This window comes from Cervus elaphus, chromosome 18 (genome assembly GCF_910594005.1).
Source record: "Cervus elaphus chromosome 18, mCerEla1.1, whole genome shotgun sequence".
Lineage (NCBI taxonomy): Eukaryota > Metazoa > Chordata > Mammalia > Artiodactyla > Cervidae > Cervus > Cervus elaphus.
In genome coordinates, this window is record NC_057832.1 from 52,272,266 (window position 1) to 52,286,877 (window position 14,612).

The following is a 14,612-nucleotide window of genomic DNA, read 5'->3' on the forward strand; positions in this document are numbered from 1 at the left end:
TTTGCTAAGCTACTGTCCTCTCTTGCCTGCCTTTTATGATAGTCTTCTAACTGGTCTTTCTGCATCAGCCCTTGCCTGTCTGCCTCAAAGGTCAGAACAGTCCTTTATAAAATATGTCAGATTCTATCACTACTCAGCTCAAAACCTCCTAGTTACTTCCTATCCCACTAAGAGACAGCATGCTATATTCTCAGTGTATGTGGATTGCTCACTAGGGTGTGTTTTGGAAATTTGTGCAAACCTTTTGCGATGTACCTTGATTGAGTGGCATTTAGTGTGTTTGAGCCTGCTAGTCCATCCTACAGCTTCCCTTAAACAATCATTTCTTATACTCTATGATTTTTAAATCAATTTTAGAGGTAAAATTTATATAAAATAAAATGGGCCATTTTAACTGTGCAGTTTGGTCAGTTTTGACACATGTATATACCCTTGTAGCCACCACAACAATCAAAGTATAAAGCATTCTCATCATCGCAGAAAGTCCCTTTGTGTGTCTTCTGCATGACTTTTGAATGTCCTTTGGACATTCTTGAAGGTGAAAAACCTGTTTATAATGATCTGAACCTAGACCTAACTCCATTTATATAAACATACAAAATGTTTTTGCATGGTTTTAAAGTACATTTGATTTTCCAGAAATGCAACCATCATATAATTTGAGGGAAGATGACACTCTAGAGTGTTCAGAATTTTACCAGAGGTCTGTCATTTAGAAAGGCATTTTAAAGATTGAATCAGCATCACCATTGGTGACTTTTGAGGCTTAAAGAAAACACACCTTTATCATTCTGCATTTGTAGGTGTCGCATTTACAGTGGTTAGAAAGGTGGCATTTTTATCTTTTACAGTGTTTATGTCTAAACACTTACCTATTGAAATAGATTAATTTTGTTATAACTTACTTCCATTTATTTCTCATTTGTATTACAGGTTCAGTATTGTATTAGTTCTTTTGAAGTTAGGTGTGTAGATAAGTTTTATCGTCAGTGAGGTTAATTTCAGGACATAAGGGAAGAATATACAACATTTGTTATAAAAAGAGAGCACTGGACCTTCAGATTAGGGGACCGTCCTGTATATTCCAATCCTGCCTCTTTCCTCCCCTAGATTACCCCTCTTTGAATCTGCTATTTACTATTCTCCTCCCTGCCCTTTTCCTCTAGCTACAGTGGCCACTGACTCCCTTGCTGTTCCATGAAATTTCCAGGCATGTCTGGATGTGTGTCCTCATTTGCTGTTGCTTCCTCTCCTGGAATGCCTTGCTACCACATATCCATATGGCCCGCTCCCTCCCTTTCTTCAGCTCTTTACTTAAATAACACTTTCTCAGTGAGGCTTTCCCTGGCCGCCGTATTTTAAATTCCATCTCTACCACTCAGCACTCCTCATGACTCTTCCCTGATTTATTTCTCTTACAGACTTATTACTCTCTGAACAGACTTTGTATTTTGCTCTTCTTTTTTTTTTTTTTGGTTAACTGTTGACCTGCCCTATGCCCTCCCCCTCACCCACCCCCCCCCCCACCCCCCAGCCAACACACTCTAAAATCTAAATTTCATGAGGACAGCTGCAAAATGTGGATTGGTTCAAAGTGGGGGTAAAAAATCATCCAGTTCCCCAGCCAATTGAAATTTGGTTCTGATATGCTACAGAGTCAGCCATGGGCTCCCTTTATCTTCCACCCTGGTGTATTGTACTAGCTTCCCCAACCTTTAGTCTTATTTAAAAAGGCAGCAGTATCCCTGAAGTTTAGAACAGTGCCCAGTTCACAGTAGGTACTCAATAAATATTTATCGAATGAATGACTGTCTTTAGATTTCCAAAAGAGGTGTTTTTGTGTGATTTTATCTAAGAATTTGGAGCCTTAGATACCTTTAGTTTTCCATTAATGTGGCTTTCTGGAGAGTAATACAAAGTGTATTACCTGGAGATGTACCATTTGTGTTCTCCTTATGTTGTAAAAGTTTGGTTGGTTCATAATTCGTTCTCTAAAGGTCCTTTTGTACTTTTTTCCTCATTAAGAAGATTGATAGCTATAACCTAGTGTTATTTATAAACTATACCCATAAGGCACATTGATGTGTGTCCTACATATGGTGTAATTAATCTGAATCGTAAATTACTTACCAATCATTTGCCTCCAGGTGTCAGAGGCAATATATGGTATCTTTCTTAAGAATAATACTGGGAAAACATTGTTAATACAAATATACTTCATTGATTTGAGCTCCTACTATTTTAGAAATTGAATTAATTTTCTTGAACTGAGCTAAAAATTTTAATCTTTGAATAATCTCCAGATAAAAGCAAATCAGTGGTTTAAAGAGAATTATAGGTGGATGATCAACCTGTTTAAGAGAACAGCCTACCTATAGATAATCATTTGACACAATCATTTGTTTATTCATTCAGGCCAATATTTATTAAGCAGCTGTATGCAGCAAGCGTGGGTCTGGAAATATAAGGGCAAATGAGGCAGACTCCCAGTCTAATACAAGCAAGTAGTGACACAAGTATAGACACAATAAAATGTCCTGGTCGTCAATAGAGCAGTCTTACAGGGGACAGAAAGGAATAGATGTGGCCTGCAATGGTCACGTCTGCCTGCAGAATTGAGAATTAGATGGAAAAGTCTTCAAAAAGAAGTTAATGGTTGAACGGAATCTCTGGAGTTACAAATGTGGCTGTGTGGGTTGAGTGATGAGATGAAGATATTGTAGGCACAAACAGCAGCAGGGTGTAGAGGACGGAAATAATCCACCTGGTTAGCAGAACTGTTTCAAAGTATTGGAGTATAGACCACTGTGGGAGCGCGATGAGTTAAGACTGGAGTGGTGGGTAGAGATCAGGAATGAATGACCTGGTACCATGTACTAGAGGAATTTGAACTTTATCCTGTGGGCCATGGAGAACCAGTGAAGTCCTTCAAGAGGATCATTGCATCACTTTACTTCACTGGAGTTTGGGAATTCATTAGACAAATGGAATGGGAGGTATTTCAACTGTTAACAGCAGTCCAGATGAGCATTGTTTGAGATCCCATAGTTAAGAATGTAGCAATTAAGATAAAGAAGAGGGAGACGGATTGGAGAAATGCTGGAATCTGTAGGACTGGCTGATGGTTTTGGTGGAGGCATGGAGGGGAGAAGGACTTAGCACAAGTCATAATCTCAGATGCCTCAAGAGCCAAACAGTTGACAAAAATGAATCAAAGAAACCTCAGCACCCATTGTGGCTGTTATGAATACTAGCTGAAATGAGAGCTTACCTGAGTCTAGATGGGACATCTACTCTTCAGTTTTAGCCCATTGTTCTGTATAAGTGGAGCCTGATGTTTCATCTTCTGATTTTTAAAGAGAACCCTAAATCCTTATTTTTCTGTGACATCTCCCAAATCTTACATGTTGGCTCAAAGTTTTTTTTTTTTTTTAAGTTCTGTCTGAACCAAAATAAACAACTTCAGTAAATAAGCAGATAGGTTGCAGCCTCTGTCCTAAGATGATGCCTTTTTTTTTTTTTTTTAATGATTAGAAGTACAATGCTGTTCACTAAGATTGGAAGTAGAGGGAGAGAAGCAGATTAGGGAGATGATATGGAGAAGACTAATGAGATTTTGAACATGTTGAGTTTGAGGTACATCAATTAACAGCAAGCTACAAATGCAGGTCTGGAACACAAGTGAAAGTCAACTGGAAAATAAAGACCTGGGAGTTATTAGTAAATGAATGGGAGGTGAAATTATTAGCCAGTTTGCTTTAAACAACATTTCAAGAAACCTTTGTTTTTCTGTTCTTGCTCAGTGACAACAATTGTTAGGTGTACCTCTCCTGGCCCATTTAGGAACCCTCCATAGTACCTGACACAGTCAAGGGCTTCAGAAAAATTCACTTTCTGACAAAAACAAGGATTTTTCTTGAGGATAGTTTCTGTAACACTACCCTTATTCCTATGTCTGTTTGCCTTTTGGGTTTCTAAGCAACATCTTTCTGTCACTGATGGAACCAGAAGAACTGACTTGTGGTAGTCTCTCTGAAGGCAAAAGTCAAATATCTCCAAATGTTGCTGGTTGTTTTTTTTTTCAATATTACAGATTGTAAGACCTTAGAAAATAGAGATTCTTCTTTCTTTCATAGTTCCTCATTAGCAGCTAATTTTCTTCTGTGAATACTTAGAAATGAGAATTGAGTGACATTATTCAGAGTTTGAATGCCATGTGAAGATGAACTCATTTCCCAAGGTGGTAATCTTAGTCACTTGCTCATATTACATGTAGGATTTGAGTTACTTGCAGCTCCATCAGCCTTCAAGTAGGTGTAATGTGTGTCCTCATTTCAGGACCTAGGCTGAAGGAGCATTGCTTTTTGGGGATGGCAGGTAAAGATGGCTGGTGGAAACTCACTGTCTTTTAAAACTTCTGCTCAGATATTGTGTATATCATATCTGTTCACATTCCATTGGCTAAACCTGACATCTGTGGGTGGGGATACATAATCCTCTTGGGGATGATCACCAAGGTCTACAGTAGTAGACAAGTGTGTTATCTGTGCTGGGGTGTGATGAGATGATGAAAAGGTAGGAAGTACTATAATTGAGATCTTACTCTTCTGATGGGATAGGAAAAGTGCTTATAAATAATTTGATATCTGTGTGGGAGAGTAAAGGATTTATTTTTATTAATGTTGTGAAAGAAAGAGCCAAATTCCAGGTACTATTAAAAAAAAAGAAAAGGGCCAGATTCCAGCAAAGTGAGTCCACAGTCAGATCACATGCTGGGCGCTGATGACAGCCACCAAAGTGGAGTTAGTAAAAGCAATACTGACGCTGCAATGGCAGTAGTAATGCATTCCTGGCATTCAGTTCTCTGCTGGCCTCTCTGATTTTAGACTCTCTGTATATCATGGCAAACACAGACTTTTCTGGACTATGATCACCTGGAGAGCCTCTGCCCCAGCTATGGGGAGCAGCTGCCATTTCCCAATCCCAACAGGTGTTGCCATGTGGGGACACTAAGGACACTGTTGCCACCTTCAATATTTGAAATCTCACTATTTTTCAGTGTTGGCTAAAATTTAAAAGAAACACACTGTGGGCCAAACAAAGTATTCCTGTGGGTTAAATCAATCTTAGTTTGTGACTGCTTATCTAGAGGAGTGGATTAATTTCATATCCTTCAGATAATCTCCCGTGAACATGCTTCTCTCAACATATGTATTTGTTCTAGTTGTTTTACAGTTCGGAGGTGTGATTGACTTCCTTTTGCAAGAATGGAGTTGCTTAAATGACATGTATTCCTGAATAAAAGTCCAAAAAGGAAGAGAAGGTAATTTCATCCCTTCTCGATTTTTATGCAATGATCAAATTATCAGCAGAATATTAATTTTAGAGCTGGCTTTTTTCCGTGGTATACTTGGAACCAACCCAGGAGAGGCCTGACTTACTGCACAGAGGCTGGAAATGATCTGGTAGCAGCACCTGGAGGGTACTTCCTTCTCATTTCTATTCTTGTATTTGTTCTTTCCACCACTGGCATTAGTGCTTGATGTTCTCCTCATACATAGCCAATTCAGAGTTCATAGATGATGGTGACTAGAAGAAGGTTTTACCCCTAATTTTATTAGAACCAAAGAGTCAGATTGAAATGGCTGTATTTGGATGTGTGGGTGTCCCAGTTGTTTTATAGTGGCTTCCACAGCTAAGCCCTTCTGTTGCACGAATAAGGCTAATTCACAGAGAATAAATACTCTACCACAGTGATCTTCACTGGGGTCTTCTCAAGGACAAGTACAAGATTTCCATAACCCCTGGACTGCCAAGATTCATATTTCAAGATGACTTCAAATATTCAGCTAATCAAAGGGGATAAAAACTTTAGAAACCACACCCAGAAATATGTCAGACTTGTTTCTTTTCTGACTATAAATCCAGAAAACAATTGAGATTCTTTAAATTTAAATATAAAGCCCTATGGTTTATAAAATTAAAGGAATTTTTCAGAGTATTAGGAGTGCATAGCATTGTACCGATAGCATTGTTGTTTAGTTGCTAAATCACGTCCAATTCTTTTGCTACCCCATGACCCCATAGCCCACCAGGCTTTTTGTCCACTGAATTTCTCAGGCAAGAATACTGGAATAGGTTGCCATTTCCTCTGGGGCATCTTCCCAAACCAGGGATTGAACCTGCATCCCCTGCATTGTTGGTGGATTCTCTACCACTGAGTCACTTGGAAAGCCCATACTAATAGTGTACATATTTCTATTTGGAGCAGTTTGACATAGTTAGAGGTAACAACCACATATACTTGCCACTACAGTATGTTAATAGATTATGTCTAAATAAACACATATTCATAGCATTTGCCTCTTGTGATCAAGTATTGTTTAGAAAGAGATAAATTTAAGCTTTTGTATTATATATTCAAATGCATTAGCTTTAATTACACTAATGGTTTAAATTAAGAAAAAAAGTTATATTAAGTTTGACAATATAAAGTTGTTTATCTGTACTCTTTAAAAATATTTGAATTTGAGTTAGCATATAATAAAGTACAGAGGCACTTAAAAATGAGAAAGAACAAAAGCTAGTTTATGAATGAGTTTGTGGGAGTGGAAACAATGGGTAGAGATGGTGAATAATTTACCTGAAACCTAAAAAATGACTAGATGTTAAAACCGAGTAGAAAACTTAACTCAAGATTTCTTGGTAAAAGGAGAAATGTAAGTTACATAGTCTTACTGACCACTAAATTGAAATAAATCAGTTGCTCAGAAGAAACAAATACTGCTTAACATTGAACTCAAAGGAAAATTTACCTCACAGATCTTATTATGAAGGACACTGTACAAACAAAAATGTCACCAAATTGCAATTTAATGAAAGATGCCACAATATTCTTTTCATGGTCATTTCAACATAGGCTTTTGGCAGAAGTCCAGAGATACAATGTTCAATAGATTTCTATGAAAGCTGAAGAAATGTACATTAATTTTGTAATTTGGGGGTGATGGTAACACGAATGAGAATAGATTGAATAATTGCTTTTCCCTTTAAAGTGTCCACTTAGCAAAAAATAAAAGAAATATTGAGGACAACATATTGTAAAACAGACCTCCTGAGATCTTTTTGTTTTCGTTAATTCTAAAAGTATTTATTGATGTCACAATGTATATATTTGTTCTGCATGTGACCTAAAAATGTTCATAAAGATCATATCTTTAGATGATCCTTAAGTATTTATATATGATTTATATATCCACTTGTTCTAAGGATTTTCACCTATGCTGAGGTGAGGATATATAATTAAAAAGAAAAAAATCAATAAAATAGTTCATGGGTCTAATTTGGACAAAATATTTTAAATTGTTAATAAGACAAATAGTTCAAATAATGAGCAAAGTATTTTTAAAAATCCAGAGACATTTGAGATTCTCATAAATTTTATCTGTCTCTTTGCCCTAGTCATTTGTATTTCTGTTAAATAAGTGTTTCAGGTCATGTTCATATGCATTTATTTTGAGCCTTGACTTTGAGAACACAAATAGCTAATGCACGTGCCAGGTGATTTTGATCATAATGAGTGATAAAAGATGAAAGAGAAAATGTGGTGATACAAACCCTATATCAAACACCAAAGCATAAAACCTAATAGTTTTCTCACCCTCTGCCCTTTTTTCTCAAGGGAAATTGTGTGTGACATTAGTTTGAAATGGGTAAGGAAACTCTCCAAAGGTTGTAGAATGGATGGGATTAACTTTATTAAGGCTCTCCTATGAGAGACATTGTGAGGTTTTATGTTGTGTTTCTTTTACAGATATTATATGTCTTCAACTCCTGTCCATAGCATCTTGTACACAGGTTAAGTAATTTGACAAAGAAAGTGTACCAGGTTGTAATGATGGCTGTAACACAAGGAAGCTGGTTCCCCAGGGGGTTAGGTAACCTGCCCAGAGTCCCGCACTGAGGAGAGGGCAGAGCTGGGGTCTGACTCCATGGTACACAAGCAGCAGTATCAGCCTAGAGAGACCATAGAAACAGGTATTTTTAAAATGGAAAGAGACTTCATAGATCATCTAGTTATTTCATTGTCCTTTAGCACACCCATTTTACACACAAGGAAAGAGAGATACAATAACATTTATGGTCTTTCAGATGGAAATAAGATGTGAAATTATTGAAAGTGACAGTGAAAATCGCTCAGTCGTGTCCGACTCTTTGTGAACCACAGTCCATGGAATTCCCCAGGCCAGAATACTGGAGTGGATAGTCTATCCCTTCTCCAGCAGGTCTTCCTGACCAGGAATCGAACCAGGGTCTCCTGCATTGCAGGTGGATTGTTTACCAACTGAGCTATCAGGGAAGTGTGAAATTATTGGATCAATTTAATTCTTTGCCTAGTATATAATTTATTGTTTTTGTTTTAGTTATTAAGTTGTGTCCAGCTCTTTTTCAAGCTCCTGGACTGTAGCCCAGCTGGCTTCTCTGTCCATGGGATTTTCCAGGCCAGACTACTGGAGTGGGTTGCCGTTTCCCTCTCCAGGGGATCTTCCTAAACTGGGGTTTGAACCTGCGTCTCCTACATTGGCAAGAGTATTCTTTACCACTGATCCACCAGGGAAGCGACTCATATTTTAATAAGTAAATAAGAGGACAATGTGGTAATAATTATTAACTTTTTTGTGAAGAGAAATACGTTGTTGGCAGTAAGACAAGCAGAGTAAACTGAATAAATAAAATCTAGATGCCTGAACTTTCCTGAGGTCCCCACCCAGACCTTCCCCCACTTCTCCCACTATTTTCCTATCAAATGCTTATAAGCTGGTTTAGGACAACATAGGAGTTTAGAGAAATCATAAGAGCATATTTTCATGTCTGAAGTTCACCCAAATCAATTAGCCTGCCCTTTACCAATTCCTGGCTTCCCTGGTGGCTCAGAGGTAAAAGAATCTGCCTGTCAATGCAGAAGATGCAGGAGACACAGGTTTGATTCCTGGGTCAGGAAGATCCCCTGGAGGAGGAAATAGCAACCCATTCCAGTATTCTTGCCTGGGAAATCCTATGGACAGAGGAGCCTGGTGGGTAACAGTCCATGGGGTCACAAAGAACTGGACACGACTCAGGACATGCACAGCATAGTCACCAATTTCTAATTGGAAGTAGTTCTGAAACTTAGGAGAGGTGGCCTACTTTAAAAAAATTAGTGGTTCTGGGACTTCCCTGGTGGCCCAGTGGTTAAGAATCTGCCTTGCAGTGCAGAGGATGTGGGTTCAATCCCTGGTTGGGGAAGTAAGATCCTACATGCCCCAGGGCAAGGAAGTCCATGTACTATGAGGAGCAACAAAAGAGCCCATGTGCTGCAAGCAAGACCCTACACAGCCAAATAAATAAATTTTAAAAAAAAAAAGAAAAAAAAAAAATTAGTGGTTCTGAAAACCTGAACTCTGAGTTTCTCCGGATAAAATGTTTTTGTAATGTGATAACTGTCTATTTTTGCTTTGGATAGAAATAACTACTTTACTCATCACATTTAATTTTTTTTTTTTCTTACCAGACTGCAGCAGGTTTAATAGTGGCCCCAAGGGTATGCCCAAATTGCAACCCCCAGAACCTACAAAGAGGACCTTATTTGCAAAAACAATCTTCGTACATGTGATTGTGCATTTTGAGATGAGATAGCTCTGGATTAAGGTGGGCCCTTGTTTGTTCTTAGCTGCTCAATTGTGTCGACTCTTTGAAACCCGATGGGCTGTAGCCTGCCAGGCTCCTCTGTCCATAGACTTTTCCAGGCAGCAATACTGGAGTGGGTTGCCATTTCCTACTCCAACATTTAATTTTTTTAAAAAACAACTACTCCTTTGCCTCTTATTTGGAGCAATACTAGTCCTCCCTCAGTGTGGCTAGTGATGTCCAGCTGGGGTGTGTGGTCCACAGAGGTTTTACCCGTTAAGAGAACTTGGAGACTGCAAGCTCTCTCTCTCTGAGTAGCTGGTTCCAGTGTTTATTCATCCTTGTAATTAGGGCATTCATCTTTACATCTACTATGCATGACTCCTACATTTTCTCTGGCTCTGCCTGCTATGCTGACTGGGACAAGCTGGGCAGAAATTCCCTTCCCAGGGAACCTTCCCAAATGCAGGCAGATGATGCCCAGTGCAGTGGTTGTTGCCATGTGAGTTGCAAAACAAATTGTAATGTGCCCATCATATCCTTTAAGTCACAATAATCCTACTCTAATGCTCAGCTCAAACTAGTCACTGTGGTAAATCTCAGTACCCCGAAATTATTGTATCTTCTCCTTCCTTTCCCCCATCAAAACAGCTACTTGTTAAATATTGAGTGCAACAAAATAATTATCTGATGAAATGTTTTTCATTTGGTAAGATTGAAGGAAAAGACTATTTTCTTCAGCAGCCATTTGCTTTTTAAAGTAAGCACCTATTGATTAAAGAATAAAATGCTTATTGCTTTTTTTTTTTTTAACAAAAGCACAACAGGACAAATCCACACTTTTATTTATTTTCAAGAAGTTTAAATCCTCGAACGGTACAGCATCACACAGATTCTGTGTCCAGTGGCCTCAGCAGGAGGATTACTTTGGAATTTGGCGCGGACCATGCCACTGTTTCCATGAGCTTGAGTTATCTTTCCCCAGATTACTCTGGTTTTGTTAGGTTTTCCACCAGGAGTTACTGTGTTGTTCTTTGCTTTGTACACATAAGCACTAGAATTCAGTTTTATCTCGAGCATATACACCTTCAATTTTCAGGAAATCAGTGTGTTCCCTTTGGTTCTGTAGACCCCGTTTATAGCCAGCAAAAATGGCCTTGGACCACAGCCTTCCAGACATATTTGTCGTTTTAGAAGTCCCGTTCCCAGCAGGCCTCCACAGGGTCCAAGATGGCTGAAAGAGAGCTGCTCATTGCTATTAATTATTAGAACTTGAAGCTAATGTTATTTCCTTTCAGGCTTGTGCAGTTTAGAAATAATAATGAAGTGTTTGGGGAGGGAGGTGGGAGGGGAGTTCAGGATGGGGAACACATGTAAATCAATGGCTGATTCATGTCAATGTATGGCAAAAACCACTACAATATTGTAAAGTAATTAGCCTCCAACTAATAAAGATAAATTTAAAAAAAATGAAGTGTTTAGCAAGTTGTACTCATCCCCCAAAGTAATACCGATTATTATTAGATCTGTATTATTATTAGTCCAAACAGTTCTTTGGTTCTATAAATAATATTTCTATCCCTTTATCTGAAAAGTTTTCTGCTTTAATACAGTCCATATTAACAGTTCTGAAATAGACAGTAGGTTAATAAGCTCATTTTCTTAAATTTGTCCTTATAGGTCTCATTATAATGTCCTTTAAAGCTTTAAGTTGCTTTTCCCTGGAATCTAAGTAATTTGTAATATATCTATAAGCATTTATTTTCCCCATATTCCTATAAGATGCACACTTTTAAAAATGTAAACAGCCAAAATAGAAACATTACTGTAACTTAGAATTAACCCATCCTGGGAACAAAGGGAAGGTAGCTCAGTGGTTAATATATTTTATAGTATTGCTCATACATAACAATGTTAGACACAGTTTCAAATGTGTTACTTTCTTGACTCATATTTACAATGAAAATCACCAGTATCCTCTATTCTTTTCTATTCTCTCCTGGTATACTTGTATAAACCCCATCCTATGTCAGTTTATACTTGAACAGATTGTTTTTCTTTCCTAAAGTAATTACACTACTGTGTTGTTCAGTCACTAAGTTGTGCCCGATTCTTTGTGACTGCATGGACTGCAGCACACCAGGCTTCCCTGTCCTTCACTATTTGCCAGACTTTGCTTAAACTCATGTCCATTGATTCAGTAATGCCATCCAACCATCTCACCCTCTGCCACTCTGTTCTTCTCCTGCCCTCGATCTTTCCCAGCATCAGGGTCTTTTCCAGTGAGTTGGGGCTGCTTGTATCAGGTGGCCAAAGTATTGGAGCTTCAGCTTCAGCATCAGTCCTTCCAATGAATATTCAGGGTTGATTTCCTTAATATTGACTGGTTTAATCTCCTTGCAGTCCAAGGGCCTCTCAAGAGGCCTCCAGGACCACAATTCAAAAGCATCAATTCTTCAGCACTCAGCCTTCTTTATGGGCCAACTCTCACATCTGTACATGACTCCTGGAAAAATCATAGCTTTGACTATATGGACCTTTGTCAGCAAAGTAATGTCTCTGCTTTTTAATATGCTGTCTAGATTTGTCATAGCTTTCCTTCCAAGGAGCAAGTGTCTTTTAATTTTGTGGCTGCAGTCACAATCTGCAGTGATTCTGGAGCCCAAGAAAATAAAATCTATCACTGTTTCTACTTTTTCCCCATCTACTTGCCAGTAAGTGATGGGAACGGATGCCATGCTGTTAGTTTTTTAAATGTTGAGTTTTAAGCCAGCTTTTTCACTCTCCTCTTTCACCCTCATCAGGAGGCTCTTTAGTTCCTGTTTGTGTTCTGCCATTAGAGTGGTATCATCTGCATATCTGAGCTTATTGACATTTCTCCCGGCAATCTTGATTCCATCTTGTGAGTCATCCAGCCTGGCATTTCACAAGATGTACTCTTCAAATAAGTAAAATAAGCAGGGTGACAATATACAGCCCTGACATACTTTTTTCCAATTTTGAATCAGTCCATTGTTCCGTGTCTGGTTCTAACTGCTGCTTATTGATCTGCATATCCCTTTCTCAGGAGACAGGTAAGGTGATCTGGTATTCTCATCTCTTTGAAGAATTTTCTGAAGTCTTGTGATACACACAGTCAAAGGCTTTAGTGTTGTCAGTGAACCAGAAGGAGATGTTTTTCTGGAATTCTCTTCCTTTTTCTATGATCCAACAGATGTTAGCAATCTGTCCTCTGGTACCCCTGCCTTTTTTAAACTCAGCTTGTACATCTGGATGTTCCTGGTTCACATACTACTGAATGCTAGCTTGAAAGATTTTGAGCATCACCTTGCTAGCTTGTGAAATGAGCTCACTTGTGTGGTAATTTGAACATTTTTTGGCATTGCCTTTCTTTCGAGTTGGAATGACGACTGACATTTTCTAGTCCTTTGGCGACTGCTGAATTTTCCAGATTTGCTGGCATATTGCATGCAGCGCTTTAACAGCACCATCTTTTAGGATTTGAAACAGCTCAGCTGGAATTCTATCACCTCCACTAGCTTTGTCCTTTAGTAGTGCTTCCTGAGGCCCACTTGACTACACACTCCAGAATGTCTGGCTCTAGGTGAGTGACCACACCATTATGGTTATCCAGGTCATTAAGGCATTTTTGGTATAGTTCTTTTGTGTATTCTTGCCACCTCTTCTTAATCTCTCTGCTTCTTTTAGGTCCTGGCTGTTTCTGTGCTTTATTGTGCTCATCTTTGCATGAAATGTTCCTTTGGTGTCTCCAGTTTTCTTGAGGAGATCTCTAGTCTTTCCCATCCTATTATTTTCCTCTATATATATATTTTTTTTTTTCTTTGCATTGTTCACTAAGAAAGCTTTCTTATCTCTCCTTGCTGTTCTCTGGATCTCTGCATTCATTTGGGTGTGTCTTTCCCTTTCTCCTTTGCTTTTCTCTTCTTTTCTCAGCTATTTGTAAGACTTCCTCAGACAGGCACTTTGCCTTCTTGCATTTCTTTTTCTTTGGGATGGTTTTGGTCATCGTGCCGTATACAGTGTTGTGAATCTCCATCCATAGTTCTTCAGGTACTCTGCCTACTAGATCCAATCGCTTGAATCTATTTGTCACCTCTACTGTATAATCATTAAGGGATTTGATTTAGGTCATACCTGAATGGTCTAGTGGTCTTCCCTACTTTCTTCAGTTTAAGCCAGAATTTTGCAATAAGGAGAGTTCATGATCTGAGCCACCGTCGATTCCAGGTCTTGTTTTTGCTGACTGTGTTGAGCTTCTCCATCTTTGGCTGCAAAGAACATAATCAGTCTGATTTTGGTATTGACCAGCTGGTGATGTCCATGTGTAGAATTGTCATCTCTTGTGTTGTAGGAAGAGGGTATTTACTATGACCAGTGAGTTCTCTTGGCAAAACTCTGTTAGCTTTTGCTGTGTTTCATTTCATACTCCAAGGCCAAACTTGCCTGTTACTCCAGGTATCTCTTGACTTCCTACTTTTGCATTCCAATCCCCTATGATGAAAAGAATATCTTTCTTTTGGTGTTAGTTCTAGAAGGTCTTATAGGTCTTCATAGAATCATTCAACTTCAGCTTCTTTGGCATTAATGGTTGGGGCATAGATTTTGATTACTGTGATGTTGAATGGTTTGTCTTGGAAACAAACTGAGATCATTTTGTCATTTTTTGAGATTATACCCAACTACTGCATTTTGGACTCTTTTGTTGACTATGAGGGCTACTCCATTTCTTCTAAGGTATTCTTGCCCACAGTAGTAGATATAATGGTCATCTGAATTTAATTCGCCCATTCCTGTCCATTTTAGTTCACTGATTCCTAAAATGTTGATATTCACTCTTGCCATCTCCTGCTTGACCACATCCAATTTCTCTTAGATTCTTGGACCTAACACTCTATGTTCCTATGCAGTGTTGTTCTTTATAGCAT

General features: G+C 38.6%; 1 long non-coding RNA gene and 1 pseudogene across 1 annotated transcript in view; one reads left to right on the plus strand and one right to left on the minus strand.

The window, feature by feature from the left end:
* The window catches only part of LOC122674785, a 69,851-nt gene that overhangs the window by 15,552 nt on the left and 39,687 nt on the right, over positions 1 to 14,612 (plus strand). The window contains exons 3-4 of the long non-coding RNA XR_006335034.1: positions 5,225 to 5,323; positions 9,551 to 9,687. This is a non-coding gene — a long non-coding RNA (uncharacterized LOC122674785). The remainder of the gene's footprint in view (positions 1 to 5,224; positions 5,324 to 9,550; positions 9,688 to 14,612) is intronic.
* Positions 10,528 to 10,846, minus strand: LOC122674784 (annotated as a pseudogene).